We start from the raw sequence: 16020 nt of genomic DNA on the forward strand, positions 1-16020 counted from the left end.
TCTTGGCCCTCAAGTTTAAAACTTCACAAAAAAACACATATACTCTTCCCAGAGCAAAGCCATCCAAGTGCTGTGTGGTAGGGCAAATCAGGATATTCAGTTTTTATTTCTGACAAAAATTCACAGAAGTCACTAACTTAGTTTAAGAGAACAAATTAAGTCTACCATTGGCACTTGTTCAATAACACAAGACAAATTCAAGTACTTCCAAAGTACCTGCTGATAAAATCAATAGCCATAGACTTTCAACACCCTGTATTTTCACAAGCTTTGTAAACTTATCCCACTAAGCCTTTTTCTGATCCACACATTTTTTTTTTTTACAATTTTTAAGTAATCTCCATACCCAACATGGGACTCAAACTCATAACCCTGGGATCAAGAGTCATATGCTCTACTCACCGAGCCAGCCAGGCATCCCTGAGCCACACATCTTTATCACCAGTCATTAACCACGTTTAATTCAGTACAATCTTTAGTAGAATCTATGTTTTGTTTCTTTGGGAACATTCCCTCCTGTATGTAGCTGTTCTGTACAGACTATCCATAGACACTAACTTTTCCATCACTTCAAACTCTACATCGATCCAAGCAATCAACAACTGAGCAGAGTTAGTATTTGTGGACTCATCAAGAAGCAAGGAAAACCATCTGCCTCACTGCTTGACTACAGACATCGAGCACAGTATCCTCGAAAGTGGTTCTTGTCGAGAGAATACTAAGTTTGAGTAATTTTGTTTTCTCTTAACCTATTTCTTCAACTGCGGTGGTGAAACAAGATTGCATTAATTCACCAACAACAACTAGCTTTTCTGACCGGGCTAACAAGCCACTTGAAAACTTACTTTGGTCACAACTTCACTTCATTTTGGGGCATCGGGAAGAGAAACTCTACCATAATGGGATACTGGTTTTACGTTCTAACTTTTCTCAGCTGCTCTCCCGTGCACACGGTGTGCCGTGTTGAGCGCCTGGCCCGCAGAAGGAAATGCAGATGGTGGATTCTTTCAGCACGGCCTCATCCCGCTTTACCACTTCCTTCAACAACAGAGGGATGCAGAGGCTATAAAGGCATATACGTGGCACTCAAAACACTGTCCAGTTACACCTGTGCCACCGTGAATCGCAGCACAAAGTGACGCGGGAGCTCTGTACGGCCCCTGTCGCAACTCAAGCTTGAGGGTGTATGGAGAAAGCAGCTGTAGACAACATGTAAACAACTGAGCGGGGCTGTGCTCCAGTAAAACTTGACTCATGAAACTGAAATCTGCTTTCATACGTTATGTGTCACAAATTATTCTTCTTTTGATTTGTTTCCAACATTTAAAAATGCAAACAAAAAAATAAAATAAGAAAATAAACCTTCTTTGCTCCTGGGCCAAACAAAGGCAGCTTGATTGCCAATCTCTTATTTGCATGACATTTGGTTCCAACAGCACAGCGATACCAGGATCAGACTCTTAACCTTTTCCATTTGAGGAAGGCAGTCAGAAAACCGAATGCCACTGGGTCCAGGAAGGAGGAAAGGAGAGGCCAATGGAGAATGAAGAAAAGAGGAATTAGAGATGCCACAGATAAGCCTTGCCCACTTCATACTTTTGCCTAGGTCAAGTCCATTTACCTTCACAGAAGTCTCAGATGACAAATTCTCTGATGCCTGATTACAAGTATGATTATGATAACCACCACAGTCTATGGATGAACAACTGATGTGCCAGGTAATGACCTCAGAGCTCTACATTTAATCCTATTACATGACATAGCCACCTATGTATTATTCCTCACTCAGAAAACTAAAGTTCACACAGGTTACATGACTGCCCATTAGTCCTACTGCTGGTAAAAAGCAGAGCAACAACTTGAATTCAGGTCTGTCTGATCCTTAACCAATGCTTTAAACAGTTCAAGGTAAGGCACCTGGGCCATCACAGAAGTGAGCTCCCAAAAACAGCAAAGGAGGCTAGAGAAAAAATAAGTCCTTTAAGCAAAGCACACCCCTTCTCCCTGGGAAGGTCATTCTCTCTCACCAAGACTGAGGCTTACTACGGGCAGACATGGGTTAGAGAGAAGAATCAGATTGTCATCAAACCAGCTGCAACTGCTAAGAGCAAATACAGCACAGCAGAGCACAATCACCTTTTCCTGGTAAGAATGGCAAGTGTGGGCCCCATGCAGAGACACCTGGCTTTGGAGAAGCATGATTTCCATGCTTCCTGTGTGCCTGCTCCAGGCATATAGGAGATGGAGAGCTGGAGGGGAAAGCGTTTATCCAAGTTGATTCCCACCCCATCCCATTCCTGGCCCCTTCCATCTTTACAAACAGACTGGCCTTACTCAAAGATGGCCTTGGAGCCTGCCAGTAACATGAGGTTTCAGAGTACCCAAATCTCTCCAGTAGCTCCATGTGAATGGACCAAGGAAGCCCTGATGAGAATGCTAGAGCTTATCAAGGAATAGATCAGGAGCCACTGTCAGCCGTTAATACGTTGCTAGTCTTCCAAACTCTGATTTCTGGTCCCCTTAAAAAGTAACAACTTTGCAAAGGCCCCCTCCCTTTCATGTCTACTCACAAACCCCTCCAAAGTCTCCACCACATTTTTCCAGATGATCCAAGAACCTATGAGTAAGTCCATTAATTTTTAATAGCAGTCTGTATTCCAACATGCCTCCTAGCCCAGTATTTCTCCAACCCTTAATTATTACAGGGTGTTTATACTTCGGGAAGTAGACACAACATTGTTATTAACCATAATATTACTAAAGGTAAAAGTAGATAGGTGACTGGACTTCCCTCACGTGACATACATTCAACAGTACAACTAAAAAGAATAGAATTAAAATACTGCAGCTCTAATTCATTTTTCAATTTCCTGCTCTTTTACTCTCCCTCAAAAGTATGCTTAATACTGACAACATAAGAATTTTGGTCATTTTGTAATGTAATCAAACTACCATGTTGCATACCTGCAGATAATACTGTATGTTAATTCTTCAATTAAAAATTTTCAAGTTTTTACCTTTGTACATCCTACAGGTCAAATCCCATTCCCCATAGAACTAAGTTTTAGAACTCATTCTTGAGGTTACAATATAAAGACTTCATAAATATTTAGGTGTTGAATTCATGACTAAAGCATCTACCACGTTCCCAACACCATGCCGGGCACTGAAAAACACACAAGGCATAAAAATCAATCCATTCATGCACTCGTACATTTTTTGGGAGAACAAAATTAGCACAGAGAGCCACCATACCAGTGTTATCTAGTCAAAGAAACATAAAATGGTTAACCTCTGCCTTTCTCTACACAGTAATATTCTGTAATTAAGCAAGTGCAATTGACTATGTACGTATTCATTTACGTATGGCTGTTAATTCGTGCCCTAGGTGATGAGAAGAAAGATTAATGTTCGTGGGAAGAGTGAACAGGTTGGGGAAGTATGGAACAGTGGTGGGGTTTGATCTATGTTTGGATCTCTGTAACAGTGGTAGGGTTGGGAGAAGCAGAAGGGACAGACCAACATGGCAGGGAAGAGAACCGCCTCAAGAAAAGTCCTCGACTGAAGGTGAGCATCAGGGTTGCTGATGGGAGTATGAGAAAAGAGGCTGGGTCAACAGAGCAGGACTAAGCCATCAAAGGACCATAAACTCAAAGGCTAGAGAACTAAGCCCCCAATAAGTAGCGAAGTGATACTTCAAAACAAGATCTGGGGAACTATCAGACTGAGCATCTGCATAAAAGATAAAGTTTAAGGGGTAGAATCAGGACAAACTGAAAAAAAAAAAAAACCTACAGTGGTAATCACAAGGAGAACCATTGCTGTGTTTCTGCAGGTCTTGTATCAGCTTTTGATCTGGATAATCTTTTCAAGGATGTTTGGAAAGTCCACAGCCTTGGACAACAGAGATAGTGTCTCCCTCTGGAGCAAAAAGATTTGTTTGCTGTCCAGGAAAATGAAAAAAAAACCAGGTCTCTCTGGGGCAAAGGTTAGGCAAAATTTGTCAGCAGCTACTTTCAGAGAATGGATTTTGCTAAGCTCGGGGCTCCCTGCCTGTGATACAAACCCACGAAGTTAGCAGCCCTAAGGGACTAAGGAGCTATGGGAAGAAACATAAACATGAAGTTCATACTGCCTGATGTGCCATGAGTAATCAAGTCTCCTGTCTCTGAGGATTCTCTTGTCTTCTGTCAGCATCTATAAAACTGTGGGAGGCTAAATGGTTAGCCTGCAACCAGGAAAACAGCTGAAACTCTTCACAATTCTTGACATGGAACTACCAGAATGAGGTCTGAATTTCACAAATTTGCAGAATACAAGGTCAGCCAGGATAAATCAAATATGTTTGTATAAGTTAGCAAGCCATCAGAAAATTTACATAGCATCACAAAGCATAGAATACTTAAGGACACATTTACCAAAAGGTATTTCTGAAGGTCTATACTGAAAACTACAAAATGTAAATAAATGTAGAAATACACCATGTTCACGGATCCGAAGAATGAATATTGTTAACATGTTAATTATCCCAAATTTGATCTACAGCAGCAAGTTTCCAAATTCCTTTTCTCAGGACTCCTTGACACTCTTAAAAACTATGGAGGATCCAAAAAGTTTTAATTTCTGTGGATGAGATATCTGTCACATTTACCATGAGAAATAAAACAAAATTATGTTACAATAGTTCATTTAAAATTAACATTCATTAGACATTAACACAAAGTTTTACGAAAAGTCTTCCTAAAAGCATAAAATTGAGAATATTTGCATTGTTTTACATTTTTGCCAATATCCTTCATATTTAGAATAGAAGGCAGCTAAATTTTCCAATCTGCTTCTGCACTCAATCTATTACAAGATCACACATTATGTAGCCTCTCAAAGACTAAGTATGCATGAAAGAAAATTAGAGTGTGAAAGCAAGCAATGTCTCCCTATTATTATGAAAACAGTTTGATCTGGTAAACACCAAGGAATCCAGCATCAAGACAATGCAAGTCAAAGTCTCACCACAATTCCTATTTTGTTAAAAAAAAAAAAAAAAGACAAGCTGATTCTATAATTTATATAGAAACATGAAGGTCCTACAAATATCAATCACCAAAAAAGGAAACAAAATTGGAAGACTTAACACAACTTCATATGAAGACTTGCTTTTGAAGCTACAAGACTCAAGACAGTGTGGCTCTAGCTCAACAATCAACGAGTAGGTCAATAAAATAGACTAGAATCTACCAAATAGACTCATACAGATATAGTTGACTGATTTTTTTTTATATATATTTTTTTAACGTTTATTTATTTTTGAGACAGAGAGAGACACAGCATGAACGGGGGAGGGTCAGAGAGAGGGAGACAGAGAATCTGAAACGGGCTCCAGGCTCTGAGCTGTCAGCACAGAGCCCCGACGCGGGGCTCAAACTCACGGACCGCGGGATCATGACCTGAGCCAAAGTCGGCCGCTTAACCGACTGAGCCACCCAGGCGCCCCATAGTTGACTGATTTTTGACAGAAGGCACCCAAAGGGGGAAAAATTTTTTCCAACAAATGATGCCGAAACAAGTGGTATCAGTATGGAAAAAATGAACCTGAATCCTTGTCTTATGCTACACACAAATATTAACTCTAAATTAAACACAGGCCCAAATTTAAAGATTAAAACTGCAATTCTTCTCATCCAGAAGGAGGTATTGGGAGGTAACAGGGTGATCTCAGAAGTCCTGTCTAGCTCTAAAATTCCATTATTTTAATTCTGGGCTATAAAATGCTAACATTGACCCAAGTCAATAAACATTGACACTGAAATAAAAAAAATAATAAAAATTTTTAAAAAACACTGTAATGCTACTAAAGAAATCAAAGGAAAATATACAATTTAGGCATAGGCAAAGATTTCTTAAATGGCACAAATCAACCGTGTAAAAAAAAAATGAATTAGACTTCAAAATTATTATCTTCTGCTTATCAACAAACAGAAAGAAAATTAAAAGGCTAGCCACAGACTGGAAGAAAAAAAAATGCATTGTGCATGTGATAAAAAAGATTGGTATCCAGGATAATGAATTCCAACTCAGAGAAAAAACAATTAGTAAGTGTGCAAAAGAATGAACAGACATTTCACGAGATGACCAAAGTGTACATTCAAAGTCATTCACCACCATTAGTCATCAGGGAAATGCAAATTAAAAACATAATGAGATACCACTACACATTACACATTAAGAAAAATCAATATGAAAACGACTGACAATACCATATGTTGGTGTATATATGGAGCAAACAGAACGCTCATTCTTTCTCTGCGGGAGAGTAAAACAGTAAAACCACTCTGGGAAAAGATCGTTAGTTTCTTATAAAACTAAGCATATGCCTACCTTACAACACAGAAATTCCACGCCTAAGTATTTACCCAAAAGAATTGAAAGCATATGTCCACAAAAAGACTAACACAACAATGTTCATAGCAGCTTTAGTCACCACAGCACCAAATTAGAAACATCCTAGGTATCCATCAACAAATGACCAGCTGACCAAACTGTTTTACTTCTACAACGGAATACTACTCAACAACAAAAAGGCATGAACTACTTACTCAGATGGTAATATGAGTGAATCTCCAAAAAAATATGGTGAGTAAAAGAAACTGTACCCAAGAGGGCACGCCGTATAAATTCATTTACATGAAGTTTGCAAAAGGGAAAACTAACCTACAGTGAAAAGATCAGAACAGTCAAGGTCTCTAGGGCAGAGGGTAGGACTGAGTGGAAAAAGGCGGACAGGATTCTTAGGTAAGGTTAAAAAGCTCTCCACCCAGTTGAATCTGGGTTCCATGAGTGTATACATTTCTCAAAATTCAATGGGTACAGGTAAGACTTGTTCATTTCAGTGCATATAATTGGAAACACAGAAAACGATAAATACTGAGCTCTAGTTAATATGTATGCTCGAGTGTTTATGGGTAAAATGTAGTGCTAACAGCTGCATCTCAGCCTGAAAACAATCAAGTAAACAAAAGGGACTTGAAAACACACAGTGAGTACCACCAAGAGACACTTGGTTAGGAAAATGAAGTCTTTCATAAATACAGATTAAATTATATTCCATAACCACTTTGATCCCTTTATCCCTCATTATCCCCCTAAGTGAAAGGAACAGCCCTACTAACACCTTCCTCCACCTCAGGACCAGGCAAAACACCCTTACTGTTCTACAATCTGATGTGATATAATCAAGTACAAGGCTACAGTTAATTCTGTTTCAACATCTACAAGAGCCATTTCAGAGAAACACTTTAAGTAATGTCATTTTTAGTCTAAAAAAAAGAAAGAAAGAAAGAAAAAGAAAACCTGCCAAGCAAGAAAATTCCAATAGCTATAAAACCTGAGTCTTAAAAAATATATAAACATTGTGCTTTTCATTTCAAAACCAGAAGGCTTTCTGATTTTGAATTTTCTTTTGAATATGAAAATAATCCATTCTCTCTGATTGCTTTGTTTTTAATGACCACAAATATTTCAATTTTAGCCATCATAGTATTTCTTAAAAAAAACAAAAAACAAAAAACACCTAGAATTTTAAATTCAGTGTAAGCAATTTAAAAGCCACCCCAACCCCGGCCTGCTCCTATACATAGAGTATACACACACACACACACACACACACACACACACACACACACACCCTTTAAGATGATTTACACACAGCCCAAATCAAAATATAAACTTTTATGGCAAAATAATTGTGCCATTACACCTTGTAGTTAAATGGTTCCCAGTAACGATCAAAGACAACACATTACTAAAATCCACAGAAACCTACCTAGTATGCAAATAGTCCTACAGTTATTAGAATTAAGTACCTTCATGTGCTCTAGGGTTCCAGTGCGTTTTCAAGGGGGAAATTAAACAAAAAGCATCCCTAGGACACTGTCATTTCTTCTCAGCTCACTTCTAACACCACTTTGGAGTCCTAAACTCTCATCCCATCATGCACCAGCACATAGACTTGACCAGTACCAGGGTGAAATACATGGGAGTGGAGTCTGCCATTTCAAATACGTCTATGTATACAGTCCAAAGTCAGCTTGCAAGAGAAGAGCTAAGAGTTTCTGACACTGCCTGAACCAACAACATCTAGAAACCTTGGATCTTTTATTCCAAATGTCTCTTGCCTATTTTCTTTGTTTTTAAGAACACAGTGAACGACCAGTCTCCTCTGCCAGAGGCCTAGAAATAGCTTGTTTTCATATTTGCCACAGATATACCTGAAGTCTAAAAGGCATTTCTCTGTTCTTTTAGGGAGGTGTCCAATGTATTCTCTAAAGTTCAGGCTCCTTCCTTTTGTCTCAAAAAGCTTTCATGCTCCAAATTTATCGCAGCAGAGTTAGCTTCAGAAGCCCACTATAATGATACACTGAAAGGAAAATGCTCTCCCTCTTGCAGTCATGTTATGATTTCTCAGATAATCTATGTTTGGAACATGAATACCAATACCGAAAACTCTTCCACTCCTTCAGGCCCAGACCTCCTAATAACCCCAAGCCTGTCCAATCCGAAGGGTAAGAGTCAGAGTATGTGGCCCCGCTGCTTTCTTCCTATAGAAGTTCTCCACTTTATACCCAGATTTTTCAGCTCAGCCATTACCCTAAGGCACTATGGTCCCAGCAAGTCTGAACCCAAGAAAAGGAGTCCTAACTTTAAGGTGTTTGAAATTAGATCTCAAGGCTCCCTGAAGTTTCCATGTTCATTCTGTTGATTTATGGGTCTCATTAGTGGGGAAGGCTGGAATAGCCCTCTTCTTTTTCTCTGCTAGTGGCTTCAAAGCATTGTACGCTTGATTACCCAAGTGCATTAAAACTAATTTAAATCATCGTCTTAAGCACCGGTGTGCTCAACAAACCAGAAAAGAAGCTGGAATCCAAAATATATGGTCACATTTTATACTTAATAGGACACAAAGTAGCAAATCCATCAACATAATGGTATAGCTTTTTACTGGCATAGGCAAAACACTTCTTAAATGTTGTACTAACCAATGCTGCCTTTTAAAACGAAATTCACGTCATCCTTCCCCTCCTGGAAGACCAAGTTAATGTAATGGTAATCACTCATAAGGATAACACCCAGTGGCAGTGAATGTGTACGGCTGTGAAAATAAGATAAACACCTACCTCTGAATTAACCGCAGGTAAAATTAACACGTTGGTTCCACACATTCTCCATCTTCTTCTAGCACTGTCATTTCAATGCACGCACGCCATGTCACTTTCTGAGCATAAAAGGAAATGCTTTTTCTCCTGCTACATTTATACTAAAGTGGACATGGCTCAAAATAAAATCAGGGCAACTGAATTAGTACCAGTTAAACAGAAATTCTGACATCAAAGTATATCCAAAAGACCCAGAACATTGGTTTTCTGTGCTGAAAACCTTATCAAAATATGAAATTCAATAAATTGTTTTTAAGGTGCTCTTTAGTACAAGCTATCAACTTGATATGCCTATGTAAAACATGCAAAATTCTTCCTCCAGTAGTATTTATCATTACGTAGCAACTATGTTTCTATATCTGCAAAATATTCCAGAGTATTCATGTTTGAAAACCAAAAAACAGGAGGACGACTAACTGCTTGATTCAGTGGAAAGAACTAGCTTTATAAGGCCCTGGAAGTGAGTTTTAGTCCTGGCTTTGTGTAGGCAAATCACTTAAACTTTGGAAGCTTTCATTTCTCATCTATAAAACAGAGGAGGTAGGGTGGTTTCTTCTAATTTCCTCTAAGCCCCTAAGAATCTTTTATCAATGGTCTTTTGCAGGGATTAGTCTCTGAAATAGCTTGTAATGCTAATTATATTACTAAATGCTTATGACTTTCATAAACACTGCCAAGTTTCTATATACTTTCTTATAGACAGGTATTATTGATCTACAAAGATCATAACATGCTTCTCATGTAACAGTTACCACTGAGGAAGTGGAGAAGCCCCTATTTATCCAGGTCCAAGTAACTGGAAACATTCCTAGGTTTCTTTGTACCCAACAGTCAACTTGAAAGAGCTCTCAATGGCCAAAGGTGGAATAATTTGAACAATAATTATCATATAACCTAAAGAATAAGTATCAAACTAAACTAATATAAATAAGAGACTGAATCATTAAATGGGGGAAACAAGACAAGTATTCACTGCAAAAGAATTCCAAATAAAATACAAAGATACCACCCCCCTCACAGCCCCAGAGGTAGAGCTTAATTCCCCACCTCTTGTGTGTGGATGGTACTTGGTGACTTATAAGAAAGGATGGAATGGGAGAACAATAATTTTCCAGTAGCAAAACCTGGGAGACACAACCTTAGCAAGTGGTCAATATTATTATCACCAGTGATACCATGGTCTCTATCATCTACCTCCTCATTTGAAGAGATGAGAAAGGCACTTCACCGTTGCAGTATTTTTCTCCCAAACCCATAAGTCCATCTCATCGTGAAAAAACACTGATAAACCCAAATTGGGTGACATACCACAAAATACTTTCAGAAGTGTCAAGGTTTAGAAAAAACAAAAGAAAAATGAAAAACTGTAACATATTACAGGATATTGAGGAAACAGGACAACCAAGTGCCAAGTGATAATATCCTGGACCAGATTTGGACCAGAAAAAGGACATTAGTGAAAAAAGTGGTGAAATCAGAATAAAAGCTATAGTTTAGTTAACAGCAGTTCACCAATGTTAATTTCTTAGTTTTGACAAATTTAACATGGTTGTCCAATATATGAACATTAAGAGAAACTCTTAATCAGTACATTAAAATGAACTTAAATCATCTTAAGCACCAGTGTAAAAGGTATATGCAAAGTCCCTGTATTATCCTTGCAACTTTTCCGTAAATCTAAAGTTATTCCAAAATAAAGCTTGTATAATATTAATAAATCAAAATACCTGCGTCAAATTTACTACAGGGTGACTCATACTCTGTATCAACTCACTGAAATAAAATATGCCAATAATATAAGGAATTTTGAAATATACTGAATAAATATTTTATCATCTTGTAGATATTCCCAGAAGAAAAATCATTTGAAGAGATTCAGAATTGTTACCTGTTTCTATGGTAACTCATGATTTTGTGGAATTATAAGGAAAATCCTCTGCAAGGATTTTCTATAAAAGAAACCCCACTCCCCTATGCAAGAGGTATCTACTAGGCACACCTTCCCCACCTGCAACTCCAAGCCCAAACTGTAAAGGAGAGGAGAAAAGGATACAGAAGAGAATAAGCACGTCAACAGTCTTGTGGGGAACTGGGTCTTTCTGAAGGTCAAACAAGGAAAGACAGTTCCATTGAACCGCTTGTTGAATTCGGGATTTCCCACCACACAGGGAGATTGGCGACTGTTCCCCAGACAGGTGTCTGCTTACACAATGCACTGAGGGATCTGAGCCCCTTCCCCCACACCTGTTGGAACAGGAGAGAAGAAAACACACAACTGGGCAGAATGGAGATGGTGGCTATAAGCCAAACAGCCTGCTTGTCCATCAGTGTGGGCCAAAGTAGCGTGAGCTTCCCATGAGTCAAGGGGAGGTCACAGAAACTCAGTGGAGCAGTGACAAAGTATTATGTTTGCCCGTGTTTTGTTTTGTTTTGTTTTGTTTTGTTTTGTTTTGTTTTGTTTTGTTTTGTTTTCCTTACTGGACCCACAGAGAGACTCCATTTCCCAGCCATCCTTAGATTTAGGTTAGGACCACTAAGTTCTCCCCATGAGAATGTGAGTGAAAGAACTACTCAACTTCCTGTCACAGGAATATTGTATGGCATATTATTGTATGGCATATTATTAGATCCCCCCAAAAAAAAAAATCATCAAAAAAAAAAAAAAAGCATGGATGTGAATCTCCAAGAGCTCTCTTTCTCCATCCCTCTCCCCGCTCTTTCCTACTTTCTCCTCAACTCAGAGTTCGAAATGAAGAACCACAAGATGAGGAGTCACAAAATGGAATCCACTGGGCCTTTGATTCACTATTGGAGAAGAGCTGCCATAGTGAGCCACTTGTTCCACGCTAGACTGTGATATAAATAAAGTTATTGAGATTGTGACAGCAAAACTTAGCCTCACCTAAAGATAATTAAGGATTAAATACTAATTAAAGGTAACTTGAGCTTTCTTGTGAGTATCCTACCCAAGATGGTTGCCTACTGACATCACCACTGGACATCTGCCTCTTATACCCATCCTCGAAAAAGTAGACCATGTACCACTTCCTCCTTCTAGTCCTTCTGGCCCAACGGTAAGGGGGAAAATGGAGGAGGAGGAGTAATTCAATAGGAGACTGGAATTTCAAAAGTGAAAGCAATCCAAAAAATCATGGAATCCATTAACAAAGCTGTTTTCTAAAATAACACTTAGAAAAAAAGACATTTATTGTTCATATCTCGATAAGCTAATTTCCCTTAGCATGTCATTTCTGTTTTGTCCTACAACTTGGCTCTACATAAGACAACATAAGTTTATTGTCAAAAAACTGGTTTGACAGGGGCACCTGGGTGGCTCAGTCAGTTAGTGTCTGACTTTGGCTCAGGTCTTGATCTTGTGGTTGGTGAGTCCGAGCCCCACATCGGGCTCTGTGTTGACAGCTCAGAGCCTGGAGCATGCTCTGGATTCTGTGTCTCCCTCTCTTTCTCTACCCCTCCCCAGCTCATGCTCTGTCTCTGTCTCTCAAAAATAAATATTAATTGCTTTTCGGCCTTTTGGCTAAGATCAAGTGTAGTGTCTGTTCTTATCAGTTCAAAAATAAATATTAAAAAAAAATTTTTTTTAAACTGGTCTGACAAATGGTAAATCAGGTTTTTGACTTTCTCACATAATATTAGACATTAGCTATGTGGGGTTTTTTAAACCCATTTCTCCCAGATTTCAATAAGGGGGGGTTTTGCTTATTTTTGCCAAAATTTTCCCATTCACTCTTAGACAATGTTTAAATATGCTTAAAGACCCTAGTTTAATTTTAGATAGATGATACAAACATTAAAAATAGTTCACAGAAGTGAACAGTAGCAAACACCTCTTTCAAAGAATCAACGTTACTAAAGCTTTTTCACCTTAAGTTTTCCCAAATACCACATGTGCATGTATCAGTCAATTTTGACATGGGAGAGCTCATGTATCAGAGTTCCAATAGCACAGCCCTCTAGCGCACACCCAGAGACCTGCCGTGTTCCTGGCTGAAGTTTCATGGTTCTTGACAGACAAGCACAAGGAAGTCCTCACCAGCCTGTCACACAGGTATGAGACCAGGCTGCACCCCTAACAATCACTTGGGTAAAATTGGAACTCCAAGCTTTGTACATACATGTTTAAAATTCAAACAGCTTACGCTGTTATGAATCGATATTCAAGTAAAACTTGAAAAGAGACTGTATCATTTAAAAAGGAAATGAAAATATGTGCCCAATTCTTTGGGGTCTCCATTTCCTGGGGAGAGTTGATAGCTTTCTAGGACTGAGATTGTTGGAAGCCAAAGAGATGGAGCAAGATGTGGGAGCAGAAATCAACTGCCTTTTTTTTTTCTTCTTAAGTTTAAGCACATGCGTGGGGAGGGGCAGAGAGAGGAAAAACAGAATCCCAAGTAGGCTCCACGCCGACAGCATGAACCCAACACAGAGCTCAATCTGACAAACCATGAGTCAAAATCGAGAGTCGGACGCTTCACGACAGAGCCACCCAGGTGCCCCTCGACTGCCGTTTTATTACAAGGCACCAGCTGTCCAGGCCCCATTGCACACCATGCACAAGGCCAAGGCTGCAAACCCACCACAGCCTTGCCCATGTCACACAACTTGGCAACGCAAGCTTTGAAAACCCGGGCACAGTCTAGCCAGCAAATGAATCATCACAACACCCAGCTCTGAACGGTACAGTTATTTCACAGGCCCATTCTAGAAAATTCCCCATCTCAGAGAGGGCAGGACCACCACAGTTAGGATGGGATGGCTCCCCCAGCTGCCTCTCCATTCTCAGAAGGCTTTTGAAGTTGTTTTATTTTTTTTAATGTTTATTCATTTTTTGAGAGAGACAAAGTGTGAGCAGGGGAGGGGCAGAGAGAGAGGGAGACATAGAATCCGAAGCAGGCTCCAGGCTCTGAGCTGTCAGCCCAGAGCTGGACTCAGGGCTTGAACTCTTGAACCGCGAGATCATGACCTGAGATGAAGTCCTGGGCGCTCAACCGACTGAGCCACCCAGGCGCTCCAAGAGCTTTGCGGTTTCTAACAGCACTTTTTCCAGCACTCCCCCATCCTTAACTCAGACTTGACCATCACACCATGATGAATGACCACGCTCACTTTCCAGCTGAGGAAACCTCACCGAGAAGCCTAAGGATTTGCCCAGATGATAAAGCTGGTGTCGAACAAAGTAGAAACCTGAAGCCAAATCTTCTTTCTGAGTCTAGAGCCTTCCCCCCAGGACGTAAGCTCTGCCACATCACCTGGACAACAGTCAGGTGACAATATAGGTTCAGAGACATCATCTCCATGACCTTATATGCAGGACAACCTCTCTTCGTTGAGTCCCTGTCAAAAGGTAAAAGGTAGCATCTCAGTCTTTCCCCACCCGACCTGGAATAAAATGGGAGATTACAGAAGCCACAGACAAGTCACCTGCACACTGGCTATCCACAAGTGTTCAAATCCCTTAACCATTATGTGTACTCTAAAAATATACAGGACTCCAACTGTTAAAAAATGGAGGGTGGATAAGGTAGGACAGGCGTCTGGCTGGCTCAGTCAGTAGAGCATGCAACTCTTGATCTCAGGGTTGAGTTCAAGCCCCATGTTGGGCACAGACCTTACTGCCAAAAAAATGGGGGATAAGAGAAAATCCTGAAGCCAGCCAGGTCTCCAAACCCACAAGCTAGATGATGTGCAGATTTCTTCTAACTTTGCTGTAACATTTCTGATCGATGTTCTAAAGCTGCACCAGCACTGGCTAATGAGCACAGAACACATGGTTAATCCCAACCGAGGCGCTGTAAGTATAAACCAAACAGTCGTTTTTAAAACTCAGCATGGGAGGAAAAAAAATCTCATTAATATTTTATATTGATTACACAATGAAATGGTATTTGGATATTTTTAGTTAAATAATGTTATTGAATAACTTCATCTGTTTTACCTTTTAGTGTAACTACTAGAAAATTTAAAATTAGACATGTGGCTCACATTCTATTACTATTGGACAGTGCTGTTCTGAAGACAGAATTCATGATCAAAACCGTTTCTGCCAGAGATGGAAACCCAAACAGGCCAGGCAGAGAGCCTCCGCAAGGCATTTCCTCCCGTCCTCCAGGGTGCCAGGACCTTGCCAGCAGGACACGGTCCTGCCTCCTTCAGTAGGACCACACCCTCCCCACAGCCCAACTCAGGCAGTGCAAATGAACAGACCCCCCCCCCCAGTCCCCCAGGAATGCCGCCAGTCCTTCTTCCTCCCCCACCACTGAGGCTACCATTCCAGGGCGCAAGAGACTCGAATCCCTGAAACATCCCCCAATCCCACAGAGACCAGGATGATTTCGTAAGAAAGATCCCAGCGGGTCTCCTTCTATGGACCACTGGCCTCCCAACTTTCAGAATCATGTACCGTATCAGGGGCACCTGGGTGGCTCAATTGGTTCAGCATCCGACTTCAGCTCAGGTCATGATCTCATGGTTCTTAAGTTTGAGCCCCGCATCAGGGTCTGTGTTGACAGCTCGGAGCCTGGAGCCTGCTTCAGATTCTGTGTCTCCCTCGCTCTCTGCCCCTCCCCCCCCCCTCTCTCTCTCTCTCCCTCTCTCTCAAAAATAAACATTTTAAAAAAATTAAGAATCATATACCTACCAGAAGGGAAGAAAAAAAAAAACTTCAGTCCAACCCCCAATACGCACTCCCTACTGCATTTACAGGCACATTTAACACATACTCAAAAATATAAATTTAGAAGGCAGGGATAAAGATGAAATTAAGAAATTCAAAACTAATTGTTATTCTTAA

At 40.1% G+C, this 16020-nt stretch overlaps 1 protein-coding gene and 1 pseudogene across 6 annotated transcripts in view; one reads left to right on the forward strand and one right to left on the reverse strand.

The window, feature by feature from the left end:
- LTBP1 (latent transforming growth factor beta binding protein 1) overlaps positions 1-16020 on the reverse strand; it is a 397389-nt gene that overhangs the window by 302225 nt on the left and 79144 nt on the right. The gene's annotated exons all lie outside the window — the stretch shown is intronic.
- Positions 12728-12853, forward strand: LOC113592528 (uncharacterized; annotated as a pseudogene).

Source organism: Acinonyx jubatus, chromosome A3 (genome assembly GCF_027475565.1).
Source record: "Acinonyx jubatus isolate Ajub_Pintada_27869175 chromosome A3, VMU_Ajub_asm_v1.0, whole genome shotgun sequence".
NCBI classification, from domain to species: Eukaryota; Metazoa; Chordata; class Mammalia; order Carnivora; family Felidae; genus Acinonyx; species Acinonyx jubatus.